Raw genomic sequence first — 9,263 nt, 5'->3', positions numbered from 1 at the left:
ATTTATTAGTACTATAGAACAATATCCTCATACGCTTGCTATTCAATCTGCTAAACTTCTCAGTAATACCACGAACGAAAGGAACAGTGAACCACGAAGGCTGCACTGTTTCTACCCTATCAACATTAACAACACTCTTGCTATTTCTAGCCATAATAATTTTCTTCAAACAATTGTTAATATTCTAAAATATAAAGTTCAATGGATAATCATTCTCTAACAATACTTTAATAATGAAATACAAATTATTAAGTATGAAATTTAGGATTCGAAAGCAAACCTACCCTATCAACTAATCTCGCGATTGGACCTATTTTTTTAGAAACAGGATGCTGTGACCAAAAATTCAAATATCTACCCGAAAAAGTCGGCTTGTGGTACTAAATTGAACTCTATCAACTCATTATCCCTAATCACTGTAACATACCAAAAATTCAATCTATCACTTCTACCTCCATTGTGAAGTGAAGCCTAGGATGCTGAGAATTAAAAATATCAAGAATGGAACTAATTGAAGACGCAGGTGTCGCCAATAATATATCGTCAACAAACCTATAGTAAAAGGACAACGGAAACCGAATCAAAGACAAAGCTCTAACCTCCAGCTTTCGCATAACTAGATCCGCAATGACGGGTGACAACGGAGAGTCCATAGGAGTCCTGTAATTCTGCCTATATATAATACTATCAAAAACAAAATAATAGAATCTAAAACAAACTGAACCGCTTTGATGAATTCCTCCTCCGATAAACAATAATCTCTAGAAATAAACTAATGGTCTTTAATACATCCCCATCGCATGGGAACGTTAGTAAAGAGGCTCACAACATCCAGTGACATTAAATTGAAATTTATCACTCAACGTCTACCATCAAATTCCTTAACAAGTTTAAAATTTCGATATGACTATCCGCCTTAGGAATTGTTTTTATGATAATATTATGAAGAAACACTGCTAACGAATACAAAGGGCTATTTATCGAAGAAACTATTATATGAAAGAGGCAGTCCTGCTTATGTATCTTTGGAAGAGCGTAGGCTCTCTCGGAAGTATCCCATCACTATTTAACAAACTACTTAGCCAAAAAATGTTGATAACCGGTTTTTGAATAATTCATAGTAATGTTTGCGATATAGTTTGTGATTTGTGATCAGGATGAGCGTCCTTATTTTCGGGATAATTAATTATAATCTTAAAGTTTTTGATAAATGAGTTTTTCATTTTCTCTATTTCAATATTTCCATTATTTCCATTTTTTCGTTTATTTTTCTTTTTTCTTTTTCTTTCATTCTTTTTGGCGTTTAGTTCTGGTATTTAAATTCTCGAGGTAGGGGAGCTCCATGATAGGATAATTTTTATTCACAGTTTATTTATGTTAATTTGTGTTGTCTCTGAGGAGGGCTCAAAAGTGAGTCGAAACGTGTAAGCGCATCTTAGTGAATAAAGAAATTTCACACTTCATAGATATATAATATTATTTGCGCGACGTCTTCTACGCTTGACTCCTACTGCCTGTATCCTTTCCAGTTCTTTGATTTATAAGGAGTCTTGATTAGTTTGATTTGTAATACGGAAAAGATCGAAGCTTGGACATCAGAGTTATGAATTCCGATAACAGTGATGATGGCCTTGTAACACCTAGAAAGAAAAGAGTTTCTACTTGACGGAAACAATTATTTATGGCTTGGTTACAACTTCCAGAATAGTAATTGGTTGGGTCCATGCGATGAAGACAAATATAAGGCAAAATGTAAAGTGTGCAATAAAGTTTTAGTAGCAGGACGAAGTAAATTAAAGAAACATACTGACATATCAACACACAAAAAAAATGTAAAGGACAGATAAATAAATTCAAACATTCAAATGTTTGTATTGTACAAAAACCAATGGAATGTGATAACTGCAGAGTTTCGATATACATTCTTTGCAGTTGAACATAATCTCAGTTTCAGAGTGAAGGTATTATTGCAACTACAAAAAGTATATTTAATGATAGCAAGATTCCTAGTCTTATTAAAATGAAAAGACTGAAATGTTCCAATTTAATTAATTATTTATTGGTTAATGATATTAAAATTCAATGTGATAAAAATTAAAAAAATAATGTATTTTCTATATTAGTAGACGAAAACACTGATTTAAACAATGATAAAAACTTGCATACTAGTCAGATATTATAAAAATGGCAAATGCATTACACATTTATTAGATTTAGTAAAAATGCTCGCAGATACTGCAGAAAATATGTATAAAACATTTATTGAATGTTTGAAAGCTCACAATTTAAGTAATAATATTGTATTGTATTAATAATATTGTAGGCTATTGTAGCGACAATGCTAATGTAACGATGGGGAAAATGAATTCTTTTCAATCCCATTTAATTAAAAATAACCCTAATATATTTGTATTGGGATGTATTTACCACTCTGCTCATTTAATTGCTAATCACGCTGATGAGTTACCTAAAAACATGGAAAGCTTAATGCATTCTGTATATTCATATTATTCATATTTTTCACGAAGTCCAAAGCGACAAACAATTTTAGAAGAAATATAAAGTACAATATTATGAAAAAAGAAAAACATTGAATGATTAATCCCAGTAAAACAAGATGGTTAGTTCTTCGAAAGCTGATATTAAAGACAAAAATATATCCCATGGCTGATTTGTTATTAAAAGAATTAAATAATCTATGTACTAAAACCTATTTTAAATTTATGCAATATGTTCTTTCATATATGCATACTTTAGATACTTTGTTTCAGTCTGAAAAATGTTTAATTTCTAATTTATATACAGAATGTATATGATTTTTACGTTTATTATGTTCGAATTTTATTAAATCCGATTATTTAACACAGGAACATATTATTATTATTATTATTAGGCGTTAGGAACTCGAAAGCTCATTGCCGCAAATATCAAATCCCGCCACTGTTCCCGTCCCTGAGCCAGATCCCTCCATTTGTGACCTTCGTACCCCATTTCGTTAAGGTCCATTCTAATATTTTCTTCCCATCTACGTCTTGGTCTACCCAATGGTCTTTTCCCATCCGGTTTACCAATTAGTACTTTATATGCAATTCGATTCTCATCCATACGCGCCGCGTGACCTGCCCATCTTAATCGACGCGATTTTATGACATTAATAATATCCGGACTATTATATAATTGATGTAATTCTGCGTTGTGTAATTTTCTCCATTCGCCCGTTTCCTCATCGCGTTTTGCCCCGATGATTTTTCGAAGTACTTTATTTTCGAAAGCCCTAAATCTTTTCTCGTCTTGTAATGTAAGTGACCACGCTTCGCTGCCATAAAGGACTACCGGTAAAATAATCGTTCTGTAAATTCTAATTTTTAAGCGCCTAGACAATATCCGCGAACCGAGTAGTTTCTTAACCGAATAGAAGCACGCATTCCCCAAATTAATTCTTCTCTTGAGCTCTTCTCTTATTTCATTAGTTTGGTTTAAAATCGATCCTAAATACTTAAAATTGCTAACCCGTTCAAAAATTTTATCACAGACGACCAGGTTTCCGTTATTATGAATATTCTGAATTCTATCAGTGACCATATATTTAGTTTTTTCAACGTTTATTTGCAGCCCCAGTTCTTTCGTTTTATCTAATAGAATTTTAGCGTTATTTATTAGTGTTTCTTTATTATCTCCCAACAAAGCAATATCGTCCGCATATGTTAATATTTGTGTTGTACCGTTCAACTGCAAACCATCATTACTCTTCTGCATTTCTTTAATAGCATATTCCAATACTAGATTAAACAGAAGAGGTGACAATGCATCCCCCTGCTTTAATCCGCTATGAATATTAAAAGTTTCCGACATTTGATTACCTATTCTTACTCTACCTCTGGTATCTTTTAAACAAACTTGGACTAAGTTAGCCAATTTTTTGGGTATCCCCCACCGAGTTAAAATTTCATACATTTTCTCCCGTTTTATCGAATCATACGCTTTTTTAAAATCAATGTAAAGTTGATGTACCGATTGGTCGAATTCCCATTTTTTCTCCAAGATTTGCCGAATAGTAAAGATTTGGTCCGCAGTCGATCTATTTCTCCTAAAGCCGCATTGATGATCTCCAATTATCTCATCTGCATATGGTACAAGCCTCATTAATAAAATATTCGACAGAATTTTATAGCATGTAGGTAAAAGTGAGATACCCCGGTAATTATTACAACTCATTTTGTCCCCCTTTTTGAAAATCGGGATTATAATTGAATCTTTCCATTGTTCCGGCAATGCTTCTTTATTCCATATTAAGATAATTAATTTCTGAATTTCTTCTATCAATCTACTTCCCCCCCATTTAATCAGTTCCGCCGGAATCAAGTCATTACCCGGTGCTTTGTGATTTTTTAATTTTTTAATCGCGCTTTCTACTTCTGAAATTGTCGGTTCGTTAATCCTAGGTTCAGCCGTGTGATACTCAAAATTCTCTATTTCCCGGTCGTTTTCAGATTCGACATTCAATAACCGATCAAAATAATTTTTCCATGTGTTTAAAACTGCCGTTGTATCCGTAACTAAATTATCGTTCTCATCTTTCACCATTTCCGTCCTAGCTTGGAATCCCTTTCTAAAATTATTTATCCCCATGTACGTGCCTCGTACGTTACTGCTTTTACAATTTTCATCTATTTCTTCAATTTTACGTTTTAAGTATTGACGCTTCTTAATTTTAAACATATTATGAGCCTCTTGCCTAATCTTAAGAAACTGATCCCGAGTTTCCTTCGTATTTTGAGCCAACCACGTGATGCGCGCTTCGTTTCGTACTTTAACAATTTTTACGCATTCTTCGTCAAACCACGGCTTGTTTTTGTTCCTTTTACAAAAACCAACCGTGGCCTCCGCCGATTTTACTATCGCGTCTCGTACGTTTTCCCAGTGTTTATCAACCGTGTTATCATCCGATTCATCTATTTCCTTTGAAGCCGCGAGTCTATTCGTTACTTCGACCGCGTATTTTATTCCGTTTTCTCCCTCGATCAAACCTTGTACATTTAGACGTTTAGTTCCAAACAACTGCCCGTTAGTTTTGTTTAGCGAAAGACGTTCCCTGATTTTGGCAATTACAAAGAGGTGATCCGAGTCGCAATCCGCCCCCCTATAAGACCTGACATCGAGTACGTTCGTGTGACGCCGTTTATCTGCAAGAACGTGATCAATTTGGTTACGCGTGCCTCCATCCGGGGAAATCCAAGTTTGTTTATGGATATTTTTGTGTTTAAAATACGTGCTTTTGACGATAAGATTTTTGCCGGTCGCAAAGTTAATTACCCTCACTCCGTTATCGTTACTTTCCTCGTGCAAACTTTCGAGCCCGATCGTTGGTCTAAAAATGTCCTCTTTACCGATTTTCGCGTTAAAATCTCCCACGACTATTTTCATGTAATCGTTCGGTAATTGATCCACGAGGTGTTCGAGTTCTTCGTAGAACCCGTCTTTAATTTCGCCATCTTTATCTTCCGTCGGCGCGTGTACGTTGATTATCGCGATCTTGTACCATCGGCCCTGCACAACGAGCAATCCTAATCTTTCGTTTATAAATTTAATGTCTTTTACCGCGGATAAGATTTTCCTATTAATCATAAAACCGATGCCAAGACTATGGATCTCCGACCCTCCATAGTGAAGCGTGTACGAACCCGCATTAAGCGAACCCTCCCCGGCCCATCTTGTTTCTTGCAACGCGACAACTTCTACCCCGTACCTTTCGACCTCCCCGACCATCGATTGAAACGCCCCAGGTCTGTAAAGACTTCGGACGTTCCACGTACCCACTTTGAAGTCTCTCCCGCGTTTTGACTTTATACGACATGAGTTCCCCGAGGTAGTCCCCACCCGGAGATCCGAACGGGGGACTAGTTTACCTCCGGAAAATTTTACCCCAGAAGAATCCATGGCGAGTTTTGGTTGTTTCAAGATAAAGTCGTTTCACGGTGTGAGCCTATCAAACCCACGCCCAACCCCCAAACAGGAGGACCATTCCAATCGGCTGTCCGCGACTGCTTATTCAATTTATTCGCAGCTAGCCTCTATCCTCAACCGAGATAGCGAGGCTTTTCCTCTATCCGCAACCCGAGGACGCGCTGTGTCGTGGTGATTGGGACCCACCCACCCCGGGGATCACTACTGCAACTAGTTTTCCTTCTCCGAGACTAGCGGTTGTTATGCTAACACAGCAGGAACATATTGCAAATTTAAATTTAAATAAACCTATAAATCCTAACATACTTTTACCCATTGAAAATATAAATGTAGGCAATGCAGCAAAGATTACTCTGTCGTCATTAGAAGATGATGTTGCTAATCATTCAAACGTTTTACAATTTAAGTTAAGATATTTAAGATTTTATAAAACTGCTATAGAACAATCTATTAAACGTTTGCCCTTGAAAGATAAATTTATAACTTAATTAGAGTTTCTTATACCAAAGATTGCATTAAGTAAAAGTGGTAATAGACCACTATTGACATATATAGTATATGTAATAAATATAAAACTTTAGTTCCTAATGTTAATGACATCATAACAGAATGGAATAAGCCTAATGGAATTACCGTATCACCTTTCTGACGATGAAGTAAAAAACTTAAAGGAAGTACAAATTGAGTTATTTTGGTATCAAATTTTTGAAATAAAAGATTTTAATGGTCAATACCTATTTGCAAATTTGTTCAATTTGGCAAAAATAGTTTTATCCTTACCTCATTCCAATGCTCACGTAGAAAGAACTTTTTCTAAATGCAGTGATATAAAAACAAAAAAACGTAATCGATTAAGTACTAAAACTGTGTTCATTATTACGAATTAAAATGCAAATGGAAAATTTAAAAGTTAATATTACTAACTACCCTTTAAGAGAGGAATTATTTAAAAAATACAATTTGAGTTACTATTATTGAGAAGAAGTAGAAATTCTTTCCACTAGTCAGCAAGGTAATGATATATTATTAGACTCTGATGATCATTAGATTTTTGTGACATTTATGTTATCAGAAAGACTGAATTAATGTAATATTCTATTTTTGTTTCTTTTCTGCATTTATATACTATATGTTAAGATAGTATATGTGTGTGTGTGTGTGTGTGTGCGTGCGTGCGTGCGTGCGTGCGTGCGTGCGTGCGTGCGTGCGTGCGTGCGTGCGTGCGTGCGTGCGTGCGTGCGTGCGTGTGTGTAATTATGTTTTTTTAATTTGGAAAAAATATATTCATTTATATACGATACTTCCTTCATTTTCATCATTCTTTTCGCATATTTTTGAATTTTCGCGCCAATTTTCTTTTTTTATTCTAGCATAGAGAATTGTAGGGATTTTTTGTAACGTTGATAGGAGTAAATGATATTTCCATTTTAACACTGACTATTGTTAATATGTATACGACATGTACGAGTACACCCAAGGATAACTTTGATTCTTTCCCTTAATTACTTTTTTAAAGGCCGGTTGCTCCACCTTTTGGTAAATTTTATCTGTTGGGTAAGTAGCAAGATTACCCAATCACATGTGAATTACCAGATACTAAGAGGTAAAATTTACCAAAAGGTGGAACAATCGAGCCTCAAACTTCCAAAAATTCAAGTTATTTCGCGTCAAATTTAGTTGTAAACGAACGTAAGATTAGTCGTTAATTGCGCACGGACTATGAGCATTAACGTAGTAAAATGCATGGAGGAAAGAATATAAGGTGAAGTACTCCCATGGATGCGCAGTCGGAGAGTGAATTTGGATAACATTTGATTGGCCGTTCAAGTATAACCAGCGCTATTATACGCAGGAAAGTGCATATTGGGGAACATTTGATTGGTTATTTCCAGTATTGCTATCGCCATTATGCGCAATGTTTCACCTTATATTCTTTCCACCATGGAAAAGTGATCATTTCTCAATTTGTGAAAATTCTGAGGGAAAGAATCGAAGGGTGTACAGCCGGTCACAGAAAGGTTGCAACACTTTTTTTCGATGGGTTTCGGCAGCTTTCTCACCGAATGATTGGTTCTTATTCATGGATCTACAAATAAAAAACAATCGCTTAGTAGATTAGAGAAGAGTAGATTAGAGAATCCATCGAAATAAAAGATATTGGACCTTTGTGTGACCGACTGTATATATTGTACATACGATATCTCAAGCTAGGAATACACACTAGGACAATAGGAGGTGCGCAACAGACAGACAGTATAGAGTTCCTCTAGTAAGAGTTAAGAGCGGAAAGGACGTCATTGCCGGATGTCGGGTACCGGTCGGAAACAGCATAATTTGGCAGTTGATAGTCCGGTTTCGCGTTTGCGCCTTCTACGCCATGAAATAGTTGCTTACACCAATTCATAGATTCACTACCGCATCAAAAGTATCGGCAAATGGCGGCGTCTAAAGATTCGAAATTTGACCAATCAGAAATCGGTGCCCCTCATGACTTGACTCTTACTAGAGGGATCCTAGGACAGTAGCTGCGTTCGGCAATGCAAATCTGAGGCGTCGGAATGCTCTTTTTCTACAGTGCACGTGATATATGCTATAATATAAGAGCACTCCGACGCCAGATTTGTATTACCGAACGCAGCTCCTGTAATAAACTAACACACCGAACTGTCTAGATTAACCAAGCACACCGTCCTTTATATTAGAATAAATACTTTTCCTATCTTGTAAAGTTATACTACTGCGGATATTGTTTCCAATAAATCCCTTTTCTTCTCCCATTCCCGGGAAGTAAATAAGTTGTAACAACTATAATCAAAATTTATGCAGAATGGGCTTTCAGCTCATTCAATTTCGAATAAAATTTAAAAAAATTTTAAACTACTTAAGAATTAGAGAGTCGGCCGAATTTCTGTCTCTGAAGGTGCTTTTCTGTCTATACTGTAATCCGACACGTGGCACGAATTAATATTATTCAACAAATCTGAAAAATTCTGGGTTTTTTTTTTTTTTTTCTTTAAGATATTGAATTACTTTAGAGGATACCCCGATTAAATTTCAAAAATTAAAAATTGAGATGGGTGAAATAAAGGTCAAATTACAAAATCTTGATATTAATAAAAATTAAAATAACTTGCTACTTTTTTTATTATACACACTATACAATATTAAATAAATTTATGTAATGTCTTTAAGAAGTTACATGTTATACAATACTTTTCTATTACGATCAATCATACATGAAAAAGCTAATTGCCGGAAAAAGAGCGTAAGTAAAATTGTGTCTTTATTCCATCCATCCC

The 9,263-nt window shown here is 35.3% G+C and overlaps 1 protein-coding gene across 3 annotated transcripts in view; it reads left to right on the top strand.

Annotated features, from left to right (window-relative positions):
* Window positions 1–9,263, top strand: part of LOC108750856 (ribonuclease P protein subunit p40-like) — a 54,748-nt gene that overhangs the window by 44,668 nt on the left and 817 nt on the right. The window lies entirely within an intron of this gene.

This window comes from Trachymyrmex septentrionalis, unplaced genomic scaffold, assembly GCF_001594115.1.
Source record: "Trachymyrmex septentrionalis isolate Tsep2-gDNA-1 unplaced genomic scaffold, Tsep1.0 scaffold372, whole genome shotgun sequence".
Classification (NCBI taxonomy): domain Eukaryota; kingdom Metazoa; phylum Arthropoda; class Insecta; order Hymenoptera; family Formicidae; genus Trachymyrmex; species Trachymyrmex septentrionalis.
This window is presented reverse-complemented; position numbering and strand designations above follow the sequence as displayed.